This window comes from Ranitomeya imitator, chromosome 8 (assembly GCF_032444005.1).
Source record: "Ranitomeya imitator isolate aRanImi1 chromosome 8, aRanImi1.pri, whole genome shotgun sequence".
Taxonomy (NCBI): Eukaryota; Metazoa; Chordata; class Amphibia; order Anura; family Dendrobatidae; genus Ranitomeya; species Ranitomeya imitator.
Window position 1 is genome coordinate 145,837,565 of NC_091289.1, and position 13,952 is coordinate 145,851,516.

Consider the following 13,952-nt stretch of genomic DNA (forward strand, 5'->3'; position numbering starts at 1 on the left):
TCATACCTTGTGAACTTTTACACATTATTTCATGTTACACTCACAAACTTAGATGTTTTTTATCGGGCTTTTATGTGATATTACAGAAATAACAAGTACAGGTGCATCTCCCAAAATTGGAATATTATCAAAAAGTTTATTTATTTCAGTTCTTCAATACAAAACGTGAAATTCATATATTATAGAGTCATTACAAACAGAGTGATCTATTTCAAGTGTTTATTTCTGTTAATGTTGATGATTATGGCTTACAGCCAATAAAAACCCAAAAGTCATTATCTCAGGAAATTAGAATACTTTATAACACCAGCTTGAAAAAATGATTTTAAAATCCGAAATGTTGGCCTACTGAAATGAATGTTCGGTAAATGCACTCAATATTCAGTCGTGGCTACTTTTGCATCGATTACTGCATCAATGCAGCATGGCATGGAGGTGATCAGCCTGTGGCACTACTGAGGTGTTATGGAAGCCCAGGTTGCTTTGATAGCAGCCTTCAGCTTGTCTGCATTGTTGTGCCTGGTGTCTCTCATCTTCCTTTTGACAATAAATAACCCATATATTCTCTATGGGCTTAAGGTCAGGATAGTTTGCTGGCCAATCAAACACAGTGATACTGTTGTTTTTAAACCAGGAATTGGTCCTGCTGGAGAATTAAATTTTCATCTCCAAAATGTTTGTCGGCAGGGTATTGCATGAAATACTCTAAAATTTCCTAGTAGACGGCTGCGCTGACTTTGATCTTGATAAAACACAGTGCACCTACATAGCAGCAGATGACATGGCTCCTGAAACCATCATTGATAGTGGAAACTTCACACTAGAAATCAAGGTCCCAGAGTCTGGAGGAAGAGTGGAGAGGCAGTCAATCCAAGTTGCTTGAGGTCTAGTGGGAAGATTTTGAAACCCCACATAGAGCGAAGGTCATCACAGTGACATGTGCTGTTCGGAGCAATAGGAGGTGGACACGCTGCCCCAGCAGCACAGCAAAACAAAAGAGGGAGCAGAGTGCAAAAGTGTGGTGCGCAGCATCTAGGCAGTTGGTTGGTTGCTACTGTCCACCGCGCCAGGAGCTCCCTCGCATGGCATTTCTTCAGCCAATGTGCTGACGACAAGACACGGGTGGGTTGCACGCTGTGCCGCCAGAGTATGAAGCAAGCATAAATGTTCTGAACCTGAGCACCACCTGCATGAAGAGGCATCTGAATTCCATGAGCTTCAGTGGAGTACACAGCTTAAACATGACAAATGTGAGCCTCTTCCTGCTCCCTCTTCTGCTGCAGTCTCAACCTCTTCCTCCCGCTCTCGATCAACTGGGCCACCTGCCTCCCCGCAAAGAGAGGATGTGACAGCACCACCATCACCAGCAGTGTCGCTGAGTATCTCCACAATGTCCCATAGAAGTGTTCAGCTTTCCATCCCCCAAACCATAGAGTGAAAGTAGAAATAAATGAGCCATTGTCCTGAATGACCGCATTTCCAAATCCCTGGTCTTTGACATGCTGCAATTCCTGCTGAAGGGTGGAGACAGACAGTTTTAAAAAACTGATGGTGATGACTGTCCCACAGTACATTCCCAGCGGCCATTACTTTTCCAGTCGGGTCATCCCTGCCCTGCATACACATGTTGCAGACTAAATCAGGTGTGCACCGCGCAATGCCATCAGTCGCAAGGTCCACATAACCACCGATACATGGACCAGTGAGTATGGGCAGGGATGTTCCATCTCCCTAACTATCCACTGGGTATATGTAATGGCTGCTATGTCAGAGGCGAGAGGTGTTCTAGCGCATGTCCTACCACCACCGAGGATTACTGGACATTTATCTGTCCATGTTGCCTCTTCCTGCTATTCTGCTTCGTCCACCACCTCCTCATCTGGACGCAGTAAAATCTGCACCACCAACTTAAGCACAGCCGAGGGAAATGACAACAGGCTGTTTTGAAACTCATTTGTTTGGGGACAAATTCTACACCATGCAGACAGATCAAACAGCAGACAGATGAGTGGTTGGTGCCACTGAACCGCCACCCCTGCCTGGTGGTGTGCTATAAAGGGGGAAATTTCATAGCAGATCTGGGCCTACCTGGTTTGACATGCATCCATTGCCTGGTGCATGTACTCAATGTGGTGGTGCAGAGATTCCTTAAAAACTAACCACATATGTCAGAGCTGCTGCTGAATTTACCGGCAGTGTGTGTGCTTTTTGTAATTCTCACCCTGCTACTCACCTGCCTGCGCTGCATGTCACTTCTGTCACCGCCTCATATGCAACGTACCAACAAGTGGGAACTCTAATAATCTTTATTTTTTATAATCTTTATTTTTATATAGCGCTAACATATTCCGCAGCGCTTTACAGTTTGCACACATTATCATCGCTGTCCCCGATGGGGCTCACAATCTGAATTCCCTATCAGTATGTCTTTGGAATGTGGGAGGAAACCGGAGTACCCGGAGGAAACCCACGCAAACACGGAGAGAACATACAAACTCTTTGCAGATGTTGTCCAGGGTGGGATTAGAACCCAGGACTCCAGCGCTGCAAGGCTGCTGTGCTAACCACTGCGCCACCGTGCTGCCCTATCTTGCATATGCTGAAGAGTGTGCAAGCAGCAGCAGGAAATAGTGGAGTTTTAACTGCAGCATGCATGGGTGAATCATTCTGTGGAATAGCACCACTTCACCACCAGGGAATGGGCCTCCATATGGAATGTGAGTGCCGCACTGAGCATCAACGAATACTCTACCAATATGGCCAGCATTGATGGTGCCATCATGAGCGTTACTATAAAACCTTTGTGCCTGCTGGAAAAAAACATTTCAGCAATATTGGATGAGGTGGTGGCACAGGAGAAAGAGGAGTAGGAGGAACATTGACCATTCACACCGTTATCAGGCCAGTCATCCACGCGTGGCTTGGGGGGTGGGTTCCTGTACCGACATAGGCCAGGTACACAACTGTTCAGCCAGAGGACAGTTTTGGAGAAGGAGGAAGAACTGTCTTCACATTATGGTAGCATTTAAAGCAGCTCATGGGCATCACTCAAGAGTGACCGGGGGGGAAACAGAGGATGCAGACGATACCCCTCTCACCAAAGACAGATTATTGTTGCCTCTGGGCAGTGTGGCACACATGAGCCAATACATGCTGCTGTGCCTGCGCACTGACCACCGAGTTGCCCAGATTGTTGCTACTGCTGATTACTGGGTGACCACTCTGCTGGATCTCTGCTACAAGAACAGCGTACCATCATAGTAACATAGTAACATAGTAACATAGTTAGTAAGGCCGAAAAAAGACATTTGTCCATCCAGTTCAGCCTATATTCCATTATAATAAATACCCAGATCTACGTCCTTCTACAGAACCTAATAATTGTATGATACAATATTGTTCTGCTCCAGGAAGACATCCAGGCCTCTCTTGAACCCCTCTACTGAGTTCGCCATCACCACCTCCTCAGGCAAGCAATTCCAGATTCTCACTGCCCTAACAGTAAAGAATCCTCTTCTATGTTGGTGGAAAAACCTTCTCTCCTCCAGACGCAAAGAATGCCCCCTTGTGCCCGTCACCTTCCTTGGTATAAACAGATCCTCAGCGAGATATTTGTATTGTCCCCTTATATACTTATACATGGTTATTAGATCGCCCCTCAGTCGTCTTTTTTCTAGACTAAATAATCCTAATTTCGCTAATCTATCTGGGTATTGTAGTTCTCCCATCCCCTTTATTAATTTTGTTGCCCTCCTTTGTACTCTCTCTAGTTCCATTATATCCTTCCTGAGCACCGGTGCCCAAAACTGGACACAGTACTCCATGTGCGGTCTAACTAGGGATTTGTACAGAGGCAGTATAATGCTCTCATCATGTGTATCCAGACCTCTTTTAATGCACCCCATGATCCTGTTTGCCTTGGCAGCTGCTGCCTGGCACTGGCTGCTCCAGGTAAGTTTATCATTAACTAGGATCCCCAAGTCCTTCTCCCTGTCAGATTTACCCAGTGGTTTCCCGTTCAGTGTGTAATGGTGATATTGATTCCCTCTTCCCATGTGTATAACCTTACATTTATCATTGTTAAACCTCATCTGCCACCTTTCAGCCCAAGTTTCCAACTTATCCAGATCCATCTGTAGCAGAATACTATCTTCTCTTGTATTAACTGCTTTACATAGTTTTGTATCATCTGCAAATATCGATATTTTACTGTGTAAACCTTCTACCAGATCATTAATGAATATGTTGAAGAGAACAGGTCCCAATACTGACCCCTGCGGTACCCCACTGGTCACAGCGACCCAGTTAGAGACTATACCATTTATAACCACCCTCTGCTTTCTATCACTAAGCCAGTTACTAACCCATTTACACACATTTTCCCCCAGACCAAGCATTCTCATTTTGTGTACCAACCTCTTGTGCGGCACGGTATCAAACGCTTTGGAAAAATCGAGATATACCACGTCCAATGACTCACCGTGGTCCAGCCTATAGCTTACCTCTTCATAAAAACTGATTAGATTGGTTTGACAGGAGCGATTTCTCATAAACCCATGCTGATATGGAGTTAAACAGTTATTCTCATTGAGATAATCCAGAATAACATCCCTCAGAAACCCTTCAAATATTTTACCAACAATAGAGGTTAGACTTACTGGCCTATAATTTCCAGGTTCACTTTTAGAGCCCTTTTTGAATATTGGCACCACATTTGCTATGCGGAACAGACCCTGTCGCTATAGAGTCACTAAGAATGATTACTTCTATCACCGGAGAAGGATCACAAATTGCGTGAATACAAGTGTACTCTGGCCTAGGCACTACTGCCAGATCATCGGGACTGCAATTCGCTAAGACAATGAAAATCTATTTCTCCTAAATATCGGATTGATACACAATTCCAATGTTCATATGTATATGAATAAGCGGGCACTGTCAATCAATACAAGAATACTGGGATCACCCAATGCATGCAAAACAACAGAGCACAAATCAAAGAAGAAGTGTCTGCATAAAAAAGAAGGGGATCACTAAGAGAATTTTTTATGAAGTGTTATATAAGAATGCTTTTTATTGAAAACCACCACATACAAAAACCATTAAAAACATTTAAAAAATACACAACTCAGATTACAATCAAAAGAGTATGGGTCATACAAATGATGTGTACAATACACCAGAGTCCTACATGCTATAATATTTGATAGTTAACAAACCTCTAAATAGTAGCCCGAAGCAAAGATTTGCAGATAAGAATAAATAAATGCAGGCTGATGAGACTTAATAAGCTGTTTACAAATATCTGAAGGGATGTCACAGTGTACTAGGATCATCATTATTCTCCTTTGCACTAAACACGAGAAGCATTGGAATGAAACTGAAAAAGGAGAATATACAGATTAGATATCAGAAATAACTGTTTGAAAGTGAGGGTGATCAATTATTAGAGGTGGTGAGTTCTCCTTCAATGGAAGTCTTCAAACACAGGCTTGAGAGACATCTGTCTGAGATGGTTTAGTGAATCCTGCTCTACATTGAGCAGAGGGTTGGACACGAAGACCCTTGAGGTCCCTTCCAACTCTAACATTCTATGATTCTATCAGTCCTTCTTTTTGGAAACAGAACTCTACCTCCTTGTCAGTATTCCCAGAAAATATCCTGTTTAAATACATGGCCACTGCAGGGGTCCTCTGTTCAAAAGAAGTTAATGTGTTATCTCTCATCTCCCTATATGTTCCATTGTGAGGTCTTACATCCAAAAGAAGTTTGGATTGTCAACTTTTTCTCCTTGTGGAGATAACATGTGGATTTAATGTTTTCCTATGACATGTCATTTGCTAATTGGTCACCTTAAGGTAATAGAATATTGAAGGCTCGATAGACTAAATAGATGATGTGATAGACCTGCTACTTACAATGCAATAAAGATGGTGAAATAATAAAGATGCAATTTTTCTATAAACCTGGCTGAAAGATGTCATATGTAAATACAACCTCCTCTGGATCTTGAAAATTAGAGCCAATTAACAAATTTAATCATCATATTTGTTTTCAGCAGCACAAAATTAGTTGAATTCAACTGTTTTGGTCTGTGAACCAGTTTGGCTGTAGAACAGTGTTACAGGAAAACAGAAATACACCATGTGTGCCACCATAAGCACTAATCCACATGGCACTGCCATGTGTATAAGAAAAAGATCAAGCTGCTGCTGTCTGGCCTCTAGAGGTTGTAAGGATCCTGGTAGGAATCATGTCCATTTCTCAAAGAAGTGGGGTTCGTGCGGTGGGTGAGGTGCTGGCTATGAATGGTCCACATACAGGGTATACAACACAGATGGGAACTCTATTAATGATGTTTCGAACAGAACCCTTCATCAGGATTGTAACATCAACATGAGACCTTAGTATGACATACTGGTGACTAGGAGACAAGGTTTTTATAATCGTTACTTTTTAGGTCCCTCGGGTCAGTTTGCATCCATGGCACATTAATATTTCATTCATGCAGCTCTATCGCCAAAGATATCCAAAAGGATAACAATGACAAATGATAACAAAACAATCATTAGGCGCAATTCACGATTAGGAATGAAGAGCTCTGATCCCGTGAGTTTCTGGTCCGGGCAAATAAACAATTAAAACTCCAGCAAAACTTCATACTTTACCCACAAAAGTTCATATTCACAGAGCGATAGTTAATCTCTTTCATTATACTTATTACATCTCTCATTTAAGTTTCCTCATTTGTATTATTATAGGACTTTCATTTAGCTACCCACGCCTTGTTCTTAATTGCTCATCATTAGCAACATACATGGGGGCCTTCCTGCATAATTAAAAATGTGATCATTAGTATATGGGAAGACAAAAGCTCCTTTCAGACTATCATTAGTTACTTTGCCTCCACGGAAGTTCTCATTAGAAAAAAAACTTCCCACCTGGTTTAGTTACCGTAATGAGGTTCTGACACTATATTTTTCATAGTGGGGTTTTTGTCTAAGAGTCGAATATAATATTAGGCTTTGTTTTACTTTTTAAGCACATAATTGTAGACATGGGAAGAGATGTTCTTTTTTCCCAACGTTATAGTAATTTAAAAATATCATTTTCAACAACAGATAATTCCGACGAAAGCTATGCCTCTTACATGTACAGGAGTTATGATTTGATAATACATGTTTACTTTCCTCAATTTTCTCTAAAATGATTTCTAAATTACAAGGAGTCTAAAAGCAATCAAAATGAAATAAAAAAAAAATCTGCAGTTAAAAGGATTTGGAGAATATTCCTGCTAAAAAAAAAAGTCGTCACTGCTGTATATGACACATAATATTAAAACAAATATTTTTCATATGTTAGTAAATGGCAAAGTCGTGAAATGTATTCATCACCTTTGCTTGGTAGTGAGAACAGACCTGTTTGCAATTTATTAGTTTTGGTTCCCAATGGAACCAAATAAGTTCATCTCACGTAACCATTATTTACGTTGGAGTTCAGCAATTCATTTTTACTTTTTTATGGCTGGATGTACAATTTAGCAGAGTGAATGCAAAAATAAATGTAGCGTATACACCAGTATAGGATAACCCTACAAAAACAATTTAGTTACCCATCTGTGACATTTCGATTTTACTCAAAATGTATATAAAATGTGTATATACAGAGATGTCAACCTGTGAGAACTCTTCACAAAGTAGCAGACCATAGTAAAAACAAGAATGGCTTTTTTTTAAAGCTGTGAATTAAATAAAAGACTCCTAATCTAACTCAGATCCAAGACCAGACTATGGGCCTGATTCATCAAGATGCATGCTAGAGTCAGATGCTCCTGATTTATGAGGAGTTGCACAGCTCTTCGTGAATCTGGAACGTCTCGTGAGTGGTGTGCGTCTCGGTACACTACACCAGATATCTTACTCCAGTCAGGTCATGAATTAGACGTACTTGGGGGTTACGAACCCGTCCAACCCCTGATCTGTCTCAGCTCCACCTATTTTGCTGTGACAAACTGGAGTGAAAACACCAAAAGTCTCAACTATCCAACTCTGAGTTGCGCCTAAACTTTGAGATTTTTCAAAGCTAGACTTCTGATATGAAAGCTTAGATGAATCAAGCCTTATGGACATATCCTCCTTAATCCTGGCTCATATTTGAACTATCACTCTCATAGTCATCTATCAGCCAAAATAGCATTTGCATTCTCATGGAAGTCATGTGACTTTTCTTCTCTCTTCTATGAGAGTGCGATACACAGTGAGGAGGTCATATCCATTATTTAGAGAGCCCCATGGGCAGGATAGCACAGCTCTTCTGCTTCAGTTGTCAAACTACAAGCAACAGCATGTCCTGTTGTCCTGTTTACTTTAGGCAAGTGTAACAGGGGCATTGTAGGGCAGCATGGCCATGACGTACATGGAAACAATCCATATAAAGTAAACATGCTTTAATTTTCAGCCAAAATACAACAAACAATAAAGCAAATGAAAAACAACAAAGACTTGCTAACTAGTGCATCATACCTCTGAGACTCTACCAGACTCTACCAGACTCTACCAGGGACTCTACCAGGGATGGCTCTCCAGCAACTCATAGTTTAGCACATTTAACTGCTGTGCATATCCTTCTAAGAAATACGCTATATCAGTCCGGAAGCTTTTCCTTCAGCCTTTTCTGTGTCTGTATGAGGAGACCTCTCTCAGCTGAGCTGGATCAGCTTCCAGTACTACCCATACTAGAACCGGAGTGGGAATGATGAGTCCCACTACCAAATTCTACTCATCACTCCAAAAAAAACGACCCAGAACTACCATAAATAAAACGGCTCATCGTCAGCACCTATGCTGCTGCACCAACCAAACTACCTGGCTCTTAATATCTTGGGTATATGGGGTATCTAGATAGAGGTAGCACCTCTGGTGGAGTGCTTGCCATGTCCTCTTTGGACAGCTGTTCCATCTTTGGTCCTCATCTGATGCTCAACTCTCACCTGTACCTCCAAGTAGCTGCTAGCATGCGGCAGCGGGTACACCCCGGAACACCGCCTCGGCAGGCGTGCCAAACCATGTGAGGGTAGCTGTTGGGTTTCTTTGAGACCTACAGTGATTTTCAAGGGTTTGCCTACCCTTGCATGTGAAGACTGGATATGGCAGACTGTGTGGAAGAAACCAATGTTCAACGGACAGACAAGCGATTTCCAGCACAGTGTTGTGGGGCGCTGAGAGGGTGCAGTGAGGTACATATAGGACACTGCTGGCCATCCACTGCACCCTGACCTATCTCCAGTTGTCTCGCTTAGCTCTTGCCACTGGGGCTCGATAGGTACGGGCGAGAGAGTGAGGTTGACGACTGCGCAACTCCTCCTCACTTTAATCGAAGTCAAGCGCAAGTCATGACTTCAACCACTGTGTAACAAAAAGTCATGTGGCGATGGGAGAGTGGCAAAGCAGCAGGTGTGGAGTCACTGGAAGCTGTAGTCACGAACCTGCACACAGGCGGCCCAGGCCATATGGTCGCTCTCTACTGGACCGAAGCAGCAGTGGAGTTCGGCAGCCTCCTGGGTGTCTGAGCAGTCCTGTTCAGGATCACTCTGCTCACCTCAATCGAGGAAGGGGCTAGAAAAGGTGCCTCAAACATAGTCTGCTTCATTTCACCTGGCCAGCCTACCGCAGCTGGCGGGTTTCCCATACAGCGGTCGACACACAATAAAGAAAAAGAAAATGATGGTACTCAACCTTGGCACATGGAATGTGAGAACTCTGCTGGATAATACCAAGGCAGACAGACCAGAGAGAAGAACGGCATTGGTTGCTCGGGAGCTAGCTCGTTACAAGGTTGATATAGCAGCTCTCAGCGAAACACGCCTGGCAGACAAGGGTCAATTGACAGAGCATAGTGGTGGATATACATTCTTCTGGAGTGGTCGAGGCAGCACTGAAAAACGAGAAGCAGGCGTGGGATTTGCTATCAAAACTCATCTTGTTCGTAAACTTACCTGGCTTCCGGAGGGCATCAACGACCGTCTGATGACATTTCAGCTCCCACTTACAAACAAGAAACGCGCGACTCTGATCAGTGCCTATGCTCCCACGATGACTAATCCGGATGACATTAAAGATAAGTTCTATTATGAACTTGACACACTTATTTCAGCAATCCCACAGGCAGACAAGCTCATTATACTTGGAGACTTTAATGCCAGAGTGGGAACAGACCATCAAAACTGGGAAGGGGTCATTGGGAGACACGGCACTGGCAAGTGTAACAGTAATGGCCTGCTGCTCCTTAAGATGTGTGCCACACATGACCTTGTCATCACCAACACTTTATTCCGCTTACCCACCCGCAAGAAGACATCATGGATGCACCCACGCTCGAGGCATTGGCATCTCATTGATTACATCATTGCCAGGAAAAGGGATGAGATGGACTTTAGAGTGACGAGGGCCATGTGCGGTGCAGACTGCTGGACTGACCATCGCCTCATTGTATCTAAGTGCAGGCTCCGCATCCTGCCTGCGAGGAGACCCTAAGGGCAGAAAACGACATAGAGGCTGAATATCTATAAGCTGCAAAATAAAAGAATTGCAAGGGAATTTGCCAATGACCTTGATGGCAGACTGTTAAATATACCACAGGCAGAGGAGATTGGCGTTGAGGAGCAGTGGACAATTCTGAGAGATGCTGTTTATAATACTGCTCTGGAGCATCTTGGATCAGCAACCAGAAATAATCAAGACTGGTTCGATGAAAACGACGAGGAAATAAAGACACTCCTAGAAGAGAAACATCAGCGGTATAAGGTGTACCAAAATGACCCCACGTCGTTAGCTAAGAAAGGTGCCTTTACCAACATAAAAAGAAAGGTACAAATCAAGCTATGCGAGATGCAGGATATCTGGTTTAGCAAGAAGGCCGACGAAATTCAGGGCTATGCAGATACCCATGACCAGAAACGCTTCTACGATGCGCTCAAAGCTGTATATGGACCCCAGTCATCAAGCTCTTCATCTCTGCTTAACGCAGATGGAACTAAGCTGCTGACAGAAAGGAAACAAATTCTGGAACGGTGGGCTGAGCACTTTAATAATATTCTTAATCGCCTTGCCAATATCAATGATGAGGCTATTGCTCGCCTGCCCCAGGTAGAAATCAACAAGGAGCTTGATGTTCTTCCAAGTGGAGATGAAGTCAGGAAAGCAGTAAAACAACTTTCTTGTGGAAAAGCACCCGGAAATGATGCTATACCTGCTGAGGTATATAAATCTGGCGGCCCTGTTCTGATGCAAACGGTGACCAAACTATTCCAATATATGTGGACAAAGGAACAGGTTTCACAACAGATGAAAGATGCCAGCATAATCCACATATACAAGAGGAAAGGTAATCGCCAATCTTGTGACAAGCATCGAGGCATCTCCCTTCTGTCCACTGCAGGCAAGATATTGGCTCGTGTCTTGCTCAACCGCCTTTTACATCACCTTGAGCAAGGACTATTACCCGAAAGCCAGTGTGGTTTCCGTGCTAAACGTGGAACAGTAGATATGGTCTTTTCAGCACGTCAACTTCAGGAAAAGTGCTAGGAGCAACACTGTGACCTTTATGTAACTTTTGTTGATTTGACCAAGGCTTTTGACACAGTCAGTAGAGATGGCCTGTGGAAGATCATGGCAAAATTTGGCTGCCCGAGCAAGTTCATCTCAGTCATCCGGCAGTTCCATGATGGCATGATGGTGAAGGTTCTGAACGATGGAGACGTATCTGAGGCTTTGCCAGTAACAAATGGCGTAAAACAAGCCTGTGCGCTGGCTCCAACCCTGTTCAGTATGCTGTTCTCTGCAATGTTAAGTGATGCCTTTAACAACTGTGAAGATGGAATCCAGGTTAGATACAGGACTGATGGCAAGCTATTCAACCCAAAACGCCTGAAGGCGGTTACGAAAGTACATGAGACTGTTATCCGTGAATTACCATTTGCTGATGACTGTGCACTTAACGCTAGCACGGAACAGCAGATGCAGCATGAAATGGACAGTTTTTCGCAAGCCTGTGACAGTTTTGGTCTCGAGATCAACATTAGAAAAACCGAAGTTATGTATCAACCGGCTCCAGGAAAACTGTACAAGGAGCCACGTATCACGGGGAAGGAGCAAAACCTCAAAGCAGTCCATAACTTCACCTACTTAGGCAGCACACTTTCCCGTGAAGTAACCATAGACGCTGAGGTTAACAACAGAATCGCCAAAGCCAGTGCCGCCTTCAGGAGACTGCGTAAGAACGTCTGGGAACGAAGGGGACTCAGCCTTACCACCAAGCTGAAGGTCTACTGCGCGGTGGTCCTCACCACACTTCTCTATGCTAGCGAGACCTGGACATTCTACAGCCGGCATGCTAAACAGCTTAATCATTTCCACATGAGTTGCCTCCGCAGACTCCTCCACATCAGGTGGCAAGACAATGTCCCAGACACGGCAATTCTGGAACAAACTGGGCTCTGCAGCGTTTACACTCTCCTGCTGAAAGTCCAAGCCAGGTGGGCTGGACATGTGGTCCGAATGCCGGACAGCCGACTACCGAAACAACTGCTGTACGGAGAACTGTGCTAAGGAAAGCGAGCAGTTGGGGGGCAGAAGAAGCGCTATAAAGACTGCCTTAAGGTGTCTCTCAAAAAACTGGAAGTCAACACCAATGAATGGGAAGAGCTTGCCTGGATCGTCCAGGTTGGTGGGGCAGGATCACCTCAGGAGCACGTGCAGCTGAAGATAGGAAAATCTGTGACGCAAAAAGAAAGCGTGCTGTACGCAAGGCACAAGCAGAATCTGGTGTACTGACCACATCTGCTTCCTTATGTCAAGTATGTGGGCGAACCTTCAGGGCCCGGATTGGACTCATCAGCCACCTCCGGACCCATAACTATTAATTCTCTTCTAACCCTGAAGTCATGGTCATCTTCGAAAACGAAGGACGAACATCATCAATATCTTGCTCAACTTAATATTCTGGGAGAGAAATACACTCCGTCCAATATCATCCCTGTTGGCAGCCTGCACAAAATATTCTAAGAATTAGAGTTTTAAAACTAAATACTGAATGCTCTCAGTCTTATATGTAAAAGTACCATTGAAGGACAAATATACTGTACACAATATCATTCAGCATCGGGAGCTTCATCAGTGTCGGAGACATCTTGTCCATACCCACACTCCACATATACCATAGGCTTTTGTTATGAAGAGATTTGAAGATCATTTGAGTCTTCTATGTATGTGGTGTCATCTTGTCCAGTGAGTTGCCAACAAGGTTCTGAGGGATAAAGGTCCTACTGTCATGAAATGCTTCCTCTGCACTGGGTCATCACCTGACCACTCCATTTGTAGTGCAGGATCTGTTGATCTCAACAGGCCCTCCATGTGTAGTGTGGGGTCTGTCACTCTCTACTTGTCCTGCACATGTAGTGCAGGGTTTGTCATTCTCTACCATCCCTCCACAGCACAGATGCAAAATACTGATGAAACAACCACTTACACACATATGATGGATGGGGTGGTTGCCTATTTTCATAAATGTGGTGGACAGCATCTGGCTTATAGTCTATCAGTGACAGCCATACTATTAGATTGAGCGGGCTGCCCAGCATTATATAAGTGCACCCCTCAATGTACTTGAAAACCAATTTTTCAAGCGATGACTCATATTGACCAACACCTCATGCATTTTATACATCTTTTTCATTTAATTTCTTGCACATTTTTCACTTCTTTTTGCAGTGTGTATCCAGGTAATTTAGTGCTGGCTTGGGAAATTAGGGTGTCTGCCCTTGTTGGTCTGGCCTACACATTGACTCTTTAGCCCCATTTCTCCAGCTGTCTAGGGTCCCCATATATCCACATCTCTATCTTCTGGGCTGCTCACCATACCCACTGCAATTGAGCTCTCTTTCTGGATGTCCCACT